The sequence below is a fragment of the Psammomys obesus genome, unplaced genomic scaffold (assembly GCF_907164565.1).
Source record: "Psammomys obesus unplaced genomic scaffold, mPsaObe1.curated_primary_1811, whole genome shotgun sequence".
Classification (NCBI taxonomy): domain Eukaryota; kingdom Metazoa; phylum Chordata; class Mammalia; order Rodentia; family Muridae; genus Psammomys; species Psammomys obesus.
Window position 1 is genome coordinate 8976518 of NW_026596162.1, and position 12595 is coordinate 8989112.

General features: G+C 43.6%; 1 protein-coding gene across 1 annotated transcript in view; it reads left to right on the top strand.

Moving 5' to 3' along the window:
- Positions 1-1842: 1842 nt before the first annotated feature.
- Rnf182 (ring finger protein 182) overlaps positions 1843-12595 on the top strand; it is a 55805-nt gene continuing 45052 nt past the window's right edge. The window contains exon 1 of the mRNA XM_055595177.1: positions 1843-1893. The gene's annotated coding sequence lies outside the window, so the exon portion shown is untranslated. The remainder of the gene's footprint in view (positions 1894-12595) is intronic.

Sequence of the window (12595 nt, forward strand, 5' to 3'; positions counted from 1 at the left end):
TTCTGGATAGCTGCGGAGAAAGTCTGTGCAGAAAGGTTCACCCTATGCACACATTTTTCTTTGAGGGTTTTGATGACTGGAAGCAGAGTAATATAGTCACTCATAGTAACAGCAGCAAAACAATCTCACATAAACTATGGTGCGAGGGTGCAGGCATAGCATTGTTCTGTCTATGGGAAACTGAGTATGTAATTTATTGTATGGTTTATTATGTTTGGTGGGTACATAGTATTACAAGTGCAACTGTACCAAAAATTGACCAGATCACTGTTGGTCAGCATACAAGTTGTTTTAAATTTTTGTTGGTAGGAGAGTTCGGGCTGTCCGATCTGGCATGGATCTCATTACACATTTCCGAGTTGCTGTGTAACATTTCTTAGATTCAGATCTGTGGGAGTAAACGAACATGCGCTTTGAGTTTTGATACTTGTCTCCAAATGACCTAATGGCTAGTTCGAAAAATTTATTTCTTTTTACTTCATCTGGAAGCACTGATCTTCCCACAACAAACAAACAAACAAAAAACAGTAGCCAAGCGCCCTTAGGAATGAAATGTTTTCATTTTATTACGTCACATGGACCTTCCATTTTCATTAGTTAGTACACACGGCCTCGATTGGTAATACCATTGTTTTGGTGTGCCCTTTTCAGCCCATAAGACGATAGCTCTCCAGGGGGAAAGTGTGTTATTGATACTCCTTTGGTGATTCACAAATGCCAGGAAATAAGTGCCCTGCTCACAGAGGTGGGAAGGAAGATTCTGTAGAATTTGGATTCAGTCTCTGAACTTTCAAGAAAACAGTACGGAGGGATGACTCACCCAGGGGAGCTGCTCTCCAGCTCTGTCCTTTAAAGGAAGCATGACCCCAAGGCCTGCTAGTACTTTTCCCTCTTCCTCCAAAAATTTCCTCAGGCGGAGGATGCCTAGACTGTGCCGAAGGAGCCCAGTTCCTTTTTCTAAGTGCCACGGTCAGTCGGTGGCACAGTTACTTGGTGTCCACGGTAGATGCTTCAGAACCAATCCCCAAGCAACGTGGTGGCATCTCAGATTCACTCTGCGGCCCGTGTGTGAAAGTTGTGGTTTAGCACTCTGTGTTTGTAATCGGAAGTGAAGGGCCCCTTTCCCTTCCTATGGAAGCCCCCGGCAAGCCAGGGGTCTGGCTTGATTGGTGGGAGACCAGGAGATCCAGAGGAGGCAAAGCTCGCTGGTAGTGGTGATGATGGTGGTGGAGATGAAGGGAGGAGGAGGAAGAGGGGTGTCGTTCTCTGTTGGCAGCTTGGCGCCTGCTGCGGCAGCCGGAATGGGAGCTCCGGGTACCAGTTGCTCAATAGTTTATCACTTTGTATCATCCTTTCTCCTCCCTTAAGCTAATTTCCTTTTTGAGGGCACAGCTCCGTAGGAGAAAGGCGTGCCGGCGAAGGGGGACCTTAGGGCTTTGGAACGTCCATAGTGAGAAGGCAAAGCAGTGCGTGCGCTGCAATAAGATCTGCCTCCGGGCTGAGGGCTCTCTGGAGCCTTCCTGTCTCTGTGGCAAGGGACTCGAGAGAGTCCGGGAGTGTCTCCGCTGGCGGTGGCTCGGGGTGGGGTGGGGTGGGGGGTCCTTGTCTTCTCCATACAGCCCAACTGCTGAGAAGAAGGGCGTGGGCCGTGAGGGTCCCGGACCCTGGTGCCGCGGGGGTTCAGACTCCCGGCCGGCCCCGGCCCTGGCGGTTGCCATGGTGACGTAGGGTCGGCTGTGCGCCGTGGAGACAAAGCGGCCCGCCCGCCCGCGGCTCCCGAGCTCCTCCTCCGCCGCGCCTCCCTCAATCCCCCGCGCCGCCGCCGGAGTGGCTCTCGATCCTCCCATCGATCCTCCCGTCCGTCCTCCCGCCGCCCCCGCCGCCGCTGGCCAGGTAAGGCGCGCGCCAGTCCGCCGCCCGGGTAGGGTCCCCGGAGCTTGGGGTCGGCCCGCCGCGGGGATGCACCGGACGCCCTGCGAGGCTGTCCCTGATGCCACTCACCGCCACGGCCTCCCGGAGCCCCGCGCGCCCGGCACCCGCAGCAAACTTCGGGCCGCGCGCCGGGCTGCAGGGGAGAGCCCTCGACACCACCTGATCTGTCCTGACCAAGTTGAGGGGAGGGCAGAGCCATACCCAACCTGCTGGGGTATCTCTCTCCTCTTTTCTCCCTCCTCTCTCCTTTGCCTTTGATGATTTTAGGAGGAAAAGAGGGAAACAAAATTCCCCCAGGACTTTCGTGTTTCACGGTTAATTCCTTACAGAATAGGATAGGAAGTGTTAGGAGCAAATAAGAGATTTTTTTTTTTTTTTAAATTTAAAACAAATTTCAGAAAAGTCAGCTCATTCTGACGCTTGTGGTCCACACGTTTAGAAGTGGTTTCTGAAGTTCCTTTGGGTTTTGAATCTGAACCTGGAACTGCATGTTGGAAAAAAAAGAGTACCCAGGGCTGTTAGCTGGACCAATACCTTGTCGAGAAGGTACTTGGCAACGAAAGACACCGTTGCTATTGTGTTTGGAAGATACTGTGTTCAAGCTTTAGGCTAGTGGAAAATGCCTTGCGCTTTTATGCAAGAGAGCCATCCATCCAAAGCCCTCCCGGAGGCAGGTACCTAAGCAGTGCTTGCATCAGTGTTTACTGTGCTGGGAAGGACTCAGAGGCAGTTGCCAAGGGCATTGGGGTGCTGCATAGGGAACTGCTCAAGTTGTGGGTACCACTCCTTTTCAGTGCCCCCAAGCCAGCAGATCATTTCACGATAGTTTGTGGCAGACACGAAGAATAGAATTTAAAATGTGATAGTGAGCACTTTTAGGGAAGTAGTAGAAATGGTATCTACTATTGTGAGAGAAGGAAAACACGCGGTTTTTGTGTGTGTGTGTGTGTTTTTTCAGGGTTACAGGTGATCAGTTAAGGAAACCATACACGTGCTGATGTTATTTGTCTTGGGGACATGCTATGTTGATAAGTGGGAAACTATCCACCTGATTAAGTTGTATAACCCAACTTAGAAAAATCTTGTCTAAGCAGGTTAGTTAGAGAACGTTTAATGGAAAGAAAGGAACTGTATTTTGTTGTTGTTGTTGTTAGCTGATGTTATAGTCAAAGAAACGGTATCGAGGATCATTTTGAGCTGTGGTTAAGTTGATTAGAATTCTGGGTATTATAGCTACAGAGTGATTACCTAATATTCCTCCTCTTTCTTTGGGATTCCAACACCTGTTAGCTTGCCGAGTGCTGGGTTCCTAAGCCTCTTCTCATGTGCCAGCAATTTTGGGTAATGCCACTTCATTATAAGACTGTTGGAAACTAAAGGATTTGAGTTGCAGTAATTCTCAAATTATTCCACAATTGGGCTTGTTTTTAAACTGAGTTTTACCTGCAGAGTGTCTCACAGACGCTCTGCTAAATACTCTCTGATGAAGGTAATGAAACACCAGCCTGATTAAGATGAAGTAGATCGGGTTTGAGAAGATAAGCAGGGGAGAAAAATCAGCATTTTCTCATTTCAGCCGGAAAGGCAGTCAGACTATCAAAAATGAAGGCGCATTATATAGTCACAGAATGTAGTTGCTTGGTTTGTACTGAAAATAGAATGTGAGTTCTTTCTAAGGTACCAGGAGTGCAGCTTTATTTAGCTCTTTGTCAGCAATCCTAATGTTCAAGTACAAGGACTCTGTACGTGTAGCTATATGAAACCCACACCGGGAATTGTAGCCTTGGCAGTTGTGGCTCGCAATTAGTTAGAGTGTTGAAGCATTGGGCTGCTTCATGTTATATAGCAAGATAAGGGCCCCTGTTTGTGTGTCCGTGACAGCCTGCACAGGCACAAGATCCAATAGTTTAGCATCTTCAAAACAGCATCATTTTTTTCTTCCTTCCCAAAATAAATCCAGAAAATAGAAAAAGAAACGCACGGGTTGAACGCACCGCTTAATTGTATTGGTTTACTTACAAAAAGTCTGATGTCATGTTTACGTGTATCACTGGCTTTCTGGAGAGTAAGTTGTCACCGGGTGCTATGGGAAAGTCACACGGGGACAGCCATACTGTTGCAGTAGGAAATGCAAAGCGTACCTTTGGGCCTTGACTTGGATCGGCCACTTGGGGGATGCAAGCACGCCCTTAGGTGTGAAAGACCGGTCATGGCTCTCCAGGGTTCCCAAGGGTGCCAGTATTTTTCCTGCACATCCTGGTTTAACAGTCTGAATTTTGCAAAGTACAACTGGCCTTCATTTTTGGTCTAAGTTGTAAAATACAGTCTGGTAATTGGTGGTATGGTTGCCCCACCTGATGAGTCCTGTCCTTTAAATGTGCCCGAAGATGCCAAAGCAAGCCAAGGAATCTCCTTTAACTACGACTTGACATTATCGTTGTGTGGCTGAAAGTCGGTTGTCTGTAACCATAAAGCCTTCCTGGCAGCCTAAAGCCACTGAGCCTCCGTTTGCTGTTTCTGGGTCATCATTCTCTTGCAGTTTCTGGTTGCGCTGTGATAGCATGATCAGTGCTTGGCAATTCAGCATCTAGAGCAATGTGCTGTAGCATTTATAAAATCACATTGCTGAAGGATGATAGGTTTTTAATGACTTCATTGCCCGAACACTTAGGCTTAGATATGCGGCTGGAGGGTTGACCCTGAGACCTTGAGGCAAAAATGCTATAAATACAATATGTCATTTCCTGACCTGCTGTGCCCAGCGTGTATTGATCATAACCACGGTGCTGAGAACAGGTGGGGAGACGCTGGCCACGGTGGCAGGAAGAAGAGGTGTTTGGTGGCATGGATTATTAGTAATGATTGATAAAGGTGAAAAAACTATTGTGGGCATATTCCAGTTTAGTGCTGAGTCAAGTAAAGATACGATACTATAAAGCCACTTTGCAAACCCTGAGGGCTGCGTGGAAAATGTGTATGTCTGTCTTTGTGAGACAGAAGTGTAGTCAGAGAAAATGACTGCTTTCTCTTACCTTCTAGCTACATGTAGCACTTACGTAGTATAGATTCAGACACAGTGAACAAGTGTGTCTCAAGTACTTCCTTCTTATAGATGGGACTCTTTGGTTGAAGTGTATTTGTTTTATACATGCTCTGATTATTTCTTTGATTTTATTTTTTATTTTTTGTTTTTTTTTTATTTTTATTTTTAATTTATTTTTTCACTCACTGTGTCACCCCAGCCTACGCCTGTGTTGTTTTACTTTGCCGCCCTCTTCGTTTTTCAGGGAGAAGGTTACCACTTAAGCCCATACTGATTTCTAAAAGATACTAATACCCTCAGAACGTCTTTGTAAAATGTGGCTAATTTGTAGTTCAACCAGAAAAATATTAGAAACTCAGTGTGTGTTGATGATGTGGATTAACAACAAACCCTACATCACAGGCCTCATTCTCCAGCTTGAGAATGGTGCTATGGTGGACAAAGAGCCCATGGGTTTCTGTTGGGGTACTTTTATCACACACATCACACATCCGCAAGTATTTTTTTTAAATGTATTTATTTTAATTTTAAGTAAATTAGTGTTTTGCCTGCATGTATGTCTGTGTGAGGGTGTTGGATTCCTTAGAACTGGAGTTACAGACAGTTTTGAGCTGCCATGTGGGTGCTGGGAACTGAACCCCGGTCTGGAAGAGCAGCCAGTGCTCTTAACCGCTGAGCCATCTCTCCAACCTCATGTTCAAGTATCTTATGCTACATTCCTGCTTTTTCCCTTAAAATCAGTCAAAAGTGGAACACCAAAAATGGAAGGTGAGGGTTCAAAGAGTAAAAAGGACATCCATTCACACTCAGGCCCTCAGAGCACAGTGTTCAGGGAGCAGCAAGGAAAGGCTATGGAGGCTCTAAACATCTTAATACTTCATGGTCTAGATGCCCTGACAACTAACAAAGGTCATTTACTTAAGGTTTCCAAGGCTAGACTCTCTCACACCAGGGCCGCTGGTCCTGGTGGCTGAGACCCACTTTCCCACTGTGACTAAAATGTACATTTTGGCTTTTGTGTACTTTCGAACATTGAAAAACATGCATGAAGGCCTGAAAATACATTTCCCCCCTCCCATATAGGCCATGGCATCCACTTGGTCAGTTATGAGAGCTAGATACTCCAGGTCACAGTGGGTCTGTAAACTACGTGCTTTTCTGAAATGTTGGGTGCATTTCAAAGGGCTGTGTTCTGAGTATTGACTGCTCGTCAGCTGTCTTCCCTAATGGCTAACTATAGTCATTCCAGCCAAACATGGTGCTTCACACAGCTTGATCTCGATGTGATATGTCAGGTATAGTTCTACTGAAGAGCAGGTATTTACTCAAGCTCTTGAATTATAAATCGATGGGTAAGGGCTTCTCTGCAATCTTATCTGGTGTTTTCTCTGGCTATACATTGATTTTCTAAGCCCCTGTTTGAATGCAGTCACTTGGATTTCCGTCTGCTTTTTTTTTTTTTTAATCATTCAGTTTTTTTAATCATTCAGTTAACCAATCAGTCTTTCAGCCAGCCAATCAGTATCAACCAGTGCTAGTGCCTGGTACTATGCTAAGCATGTTACAATGTGAGCTCGTTATAGCTACACATGAACCTTAGGACACAGGCACTGGTCATTGCCCTTATTTTGTGACTGATGATGCAGATGGGTTTTCTCTGTTATGTTGACTTAAAGGAGAACCAAAATCTATCAGATTTTGAGCTGTATGTCAAGCAAGGCATCAAGCTTTATTTTCTGTTTGGCAATATATGCAAAGTGTAGAAATAATGGCACTAGTTATTATTCTTGGATAACTTTTCTTATTTTTTCCCATCTCGTTCATATGAAGAAACAAAACCTGAAGCCATAGAACAAGATACGTTTCTTCATGGTGTATCATGATGTGTGCCAGCATTATTTTCTTTTGGAAGATGATGGGACTGATACAGGGTCTCACTTTGTAGCCCAAACTGGCCTGGAGCTAAATGTATAGTCCACTGTATCCTAGAACAAGTGCCCAGGCTGAACTGCCTCAGCCTCTTGAGCACTGAGATTATAGGTGTGAGCTAAATTTTTCCTCTACTCCATGATTGAAAATTTAATTCACTTACTGTTTCATTTTTGGGGGGACAGGGTTTCTAAGTTACTTTTGCTATCCCAGAACTGACTATGTAGACCACGCTGGCTTCAAACTCACAGAGATCTGCCTACCTCTGCCTCGGAATGCTGACATTCAAGGCATGCACCACCATACTCAGTTATTTTTGTTAGGTTTTGAAAGAAAGGCTCACCCTGTAGTCCAGGCTAGGCCAGTCACGAGCTGAAACCACGAAACTAAAATTGACCTCGAACTCATGTTCCTCCTGCCTCAGCCTTCTTAGTTCTGGGATTATAGGCATATGTCACTATGCTTGGCTCTTTTAGCAGGTGTTTCCATGCTTGGCTCTGTTAGCAGAAGTCACCATGCTTGGCTCTGTTAGTATTCTCTTCATAGGATCTAGAATACATTAATTGATTAAAAGAGAAACTTCTGAAGGGGTTTGATGTTTCATTTATTATGTGAATTCATATTCTAAGAATATATTTTCCCTGGTGCTGGCTTTGCTGGATTCACATAAATGTGCCACAGAAATGTGTGTCATTCTCACTGTCTTTTGAGGGGCCTCACTTTGGATCACCTGTTCCGTACTGAGCTGAGTCCTAAGGGCTATGTGGTACTTCTTTCTCACTCTCTCTTTTTTGACAGAATTCTCTTTGCCTTCTTGCTCTAAGAACTTTATAGGCTATGTTAAAACAAAACAAAGACAAAAACACTGTCAACTGCCTAAGAGCAAGAACCAGGTCTTATGTGTTCCCAGGACCAAACATAAGGCCGGCAGAGATCTGCTTTTGCTAATTAGAGGCTCCAAATACTTTCCATATCAAGTAAACTTATGATGGATGTTTCGATCTGGTTCCAAAGTCAGTATCGTTCTAAGGCTAGAAGGAGCTGGCTCAGGTTCCTTGTAATGTTAGCTCAGTTTCCTGAAGTTTGAAATGTGTTTCAAGGGCATTATAGTAGTTGACGTTTTAGTTATTTGAATTATATCGTAAGAAATCAAAAATTACTTTTCAACTTGGGTTATGAGCCCTGTTCCTTAAAATTCAGTAGGTAAGAGAAAGAAAACAGTAGCTGGCTTAGTTTTATGGCATCAAGTCTTTGATTGTTCTTCTAGTCAAAGGGAGCAGAAAATGAGTCGTTCACAATTTACACTTGTCTTTTGAATGTTCATGTTGTATCCATCTGCTTCTCCACCCCATAACACATGTTCTCTTGTTCTCAAAAGAAGAATGATTAAGAGTTCCAAATCCAGGGGCCCTTATTCTTTAAGCTGTATGACATGTGGGGTTAAATAAAGGACAGGTATCTATAAAAGCAGCAATTATCCATAGTTTTGTAGGTATTTTTAATGGTAAATACTACCTTAGCTTTTATTTATTGAGCCCTTACTTGGTGCCAGGGACCTTCCTAAGCATACTACGTAAGCCCTCTCTTCTGATCTCCACTTGTAACCCTTGTCTCCTTAACTGTAAACTGCTGACAGTTTATCCAACATGACATGGAGTTAGTAAATGGGAAAAGCATGGTGTGTGTGGCTCACTCTCCACCTCAAGCTGACTATGATGGCGTTGTTAATTGCTAGCGGCCCCGAGAATGTCTTCCTGCTGCAGGGAAGGTGCAATGAAGTTATGCTTACATTCTGAAAGAGCTGGCGCTTGGGGCAGACTAGTGCGCGGATTGAGAACAGCAGGCATACTCACCTTGAATTATGCAGTCCTCAGGAGGTAGGCAAGAGAAAGGTGTCACTTTGCAATGGCTACAGGGGACATGTGGGGTCTGGGAGCAGAAGGAGGGAGAGGACTTATCATAAACTATGTTTTTAGAGTTTTTTTTAATACTGGGTCCTAGATTGGGAATTATTTTGGAAAGGGCTATATGGGATAGCACAGGAAAAAGTAAAAGAAAAGGAAAGAAAAAGGCAAAGAAAAGAAAACTGGGGCTGGAGAGATGGCTCAGAGGTTGGGAACACTGGCTGCTCTTAGAGAGGACTGAGCTTTGGTGGCTCATGACTGTCTGTAACTCCAGTTCCAGGGGATCCTGATGCCCTCTTCTGACTTCCACAAGCACCAGGCATGCATGCAGTACACAGATACACATGCAGGCAAAACAAAAGATAAAACAAATAAATCTAAACAATTAAAAAAGAAAATAAGCGAAAACCACTCCGAAACTGCTGTGCACTCCAGGCTAGGGTCTTCTAAAGGGCACTCAGAGGTTTATGCTCAGAGCTGCATGGAGGAAGTTCCTTGTTTTACAATGGTGAAGGTCAGGGTTGAAGTTAGAAGTCTTAAGAATAGTTTCTGTCTGGGTCGTCCAAGTACACAATGGGGTTTTCTTGGAATTTCTCAAGAAAACTTTATAATTATGGAAAAAAAGAGGAGCCAGAAACTTGGTTACACTCTAAACTGCCTATTAAAACTTTTTTTTTTTTTATATATGCAAGAACAGTCTGCGAAGATGGCTTGAATTTGAATCCTGGCTGTGCCATTTTTGTGGCTTTGCGATCTTGAGGAAGCTCCTTCATGAGCCTTCATTTCTTATTGCAGTGGCCTAACTACTCTTGTTCTCCCTACAACTTCCCAAGTTGAAATCCTGATTCCTGAGGCGAGGATGGCATTGGGCCTTTGGGAAGTGATTAGCAGAAATCTCATGAATAGAATCGGTCCTCAGAGGGCTTGTTAATCTTCTCCCCATCTGTGGACCCAATGGGAAGGTACCGCCCATGCACCAGCAAGAGGGTTCTCACCAGACAGTCAAGCTCCAATGCCTTGGTCCTGGGCTTCTAGCTTCCAGAATCATGACAAGAAAATTTCTGTTGCTTATATATAAGCCAGTCAGTTTGACAGAAATTTGTTCTAGCAATATGAATGTACTCAGATAACTAACTTGCAAAACGGGGAGACTACTATCACGTGGTAGTTTTTCTAAGGATTAATTGAATTCACATTTGGAAAGCATCTGATTATTATTATTATTAAAGGTAATTTTATGATCAGAAAGGAAACTTAATAGGTAACTCATCACAGGGAAACAATAGAAATGGTTTTCTTCAGACCTGTAAGTTCAGCTCTGCTTATATATCTGGTAAATGTAAGCAAATTACAGTCAATCTTTCTTTGACTTCTCTTTGATTAAAAATGTAGAGACTGATTTCTTCAAATTATCAGCTTCATTTCAAAACCTTAACTATTTTACATTCATATATAAGTTTAATATACCCGAATTTTTATTTTAAGGAATCAGATAATTGTTGGGCAAATTTCTGACTCCAGTAAGTAAAGGCTTCCTGAAGACTACTTCAAGTTCTTTTGAATATTCTATCACTTACAAAATTAATATTGTCTAGACTTAATGAAACACTCTTAAGCATTTCAATCTAAATCAATCACATGTCTACAATCTATCACACATTTTAAATTAGAATCTAAGCTGTCGGTTTGTCCTTAAAAATGTGACAATCATTCATAGAGCAAAAAGTATTAATAGAAATCTGTTTCCTTTTCTAAATAAAAGACTTATTTTATTTTTATGTGTGGGAGCATTCTGTCTTCGTGTATGTCTAGGCACCACATGTATGCCTGATGTCTGAGGAGGTCAGAGGCGGCACCGGGTATTCTGGAACAGAAGTTATACATGATTGTAAGCCATCATGTGGGTGCTGGCAGTTGAACCCAGGTCCTCTGTAAGAACAACAAGTACTCTTAACCACTGAGTCGTCCCTTGAACCCTGGGACCTGTTTCTTTCAACGTCTCTCCAACTCTCTCTAGATTGTAAAGTCTCTTACTCACGTAGGAGGAAGTGAACAGAAGTGAACAGGTAAGCTTTAGCTTCCACACCACTCTGTGCTGAGGCTGCTGTGTGACCATTCTCCCTCAGAATGTACCTGCTCGTTGGTCACAGATGTAAAAGTTGGGAGTTGTGCCTGGATTGCATCCATCATGGATAATTCTTCTTGTGACTTTGATGGACCACCTGTCTGTTATAGTCACCATAGCAGCAGGTAGCTGAGAGCCATGCTTTCAGACCGTATTTTTTTTTTTCTTTTAAGACTTAGAACAGCACTGTCCAATATGTTCTTGTAAATTTTGATAGCCACATTTTGGAAAGTAGTTTTTATAATAGGTTTTAAAGCCAGTGTACCCAAAGATTCATCATAATTTCAACATGTAGTCAATACAGAGTGGTTAATGAGGTAATGAATGCTGTTCTTTTTCAGTTTTAAAATCTGGTGCATAGTTTACATTTCTAGAACATCTGGATTGGTATTTCAGGAGGCAAAATTAAATATACTCCTCCCTAAAGAGTAAAGTTATATTTGTCACGTTATATTCGTGACTCTAGTTCCTAAATGTAAAGTTGATTAAAACAGAATCAACTTAGTTGCACATAGCACCTGCCAGGAACTCAGGAGCCCAGTTAGTGGTGGCCATGTTGAATGATGGAGCCCTAGATGTTTTCAAAATTATTCTTCACAGTTCTTTCTCCTGCTTCAGGCTATGGCACCGCCGTTGCAGATACCTTTCACTCAGCTGGGTCTGTACTTTTCTCGCCTGTAGTTCTATCGTAGTTCTCATGATTTCTGATTGGATGCAGAGGTATTCTAAAGTCATCTCATTAGATCCAAATAGCCCATGCTTTGGATTATTTTCCTAAGAGCTATCTCAGTTTTTTCTTATTTCTAACAGCTATGTTAGTTGGGGGGGGGTACAGTACGATAAGCTTATGTTGATTGTCTCATCGTATGTAACTGAGTGCAATTGTGAAGACCTAATTTCTGTGTGACGTCAGCTACAGTTGGTCATCCTGCCCCATTTTCCCAGTCTGCTCAAAGCTGGCTGTCCTAGATAAACATTTTGTGTCTTCCTTTACTCTCCTCTGCCCTGGGTCACCTCCTCCTTCCTCATCCTCTGTAGACTGTCTCACCCACAGACCACTTCACAGGCTCTGGTCAGCGCATCAGTCTCACCGTCTCTGTATACATATCACTGTCTCTCAGACTCTGAATTGTGTCCATCAGTTTCAAATTGAACATTATGACCCGTGACATGGCTATCTTAACTCTTTCCTGACCACCGCGTATTTCTTCAGTGTCTGTATCATTTCTCTCCTCTCATGTATAACAAAGCTTTTAGACACTGCTCCCTCCTCTCTTTCTCCTTCTGCTCTTGAACCTGTTCTAGTGAGGTGTTTATATGCCCAGTCCTGCTAGAAGTGCTGCCAACTGCTCCCTTCCCTGTAACTTCTGATAACTGGTCGATTTCTTCATTGAAGATTTCCTTCAGTTGGGGTTCACTATTCCTTACTGGTGCTGTGGTACCAACTCCTTTGAACCCAGTAGCTTGCATTGACTGTTTGGCTCATTGGGATAGGCCAACTGTATTTCAGCCAAAAGGTGAGCTTGGTTGGTGGCTGTGCGCCAGACTGTGACTCATCTGGCATTGATTCCGGGCTGTGGGTTGTGTTAGATCTGCTGCCTGTGTATTGGTTCTAGGACTCAAGCTGAAGGGACTGCAGGCATCCTGGAATGTCCTTGCTGT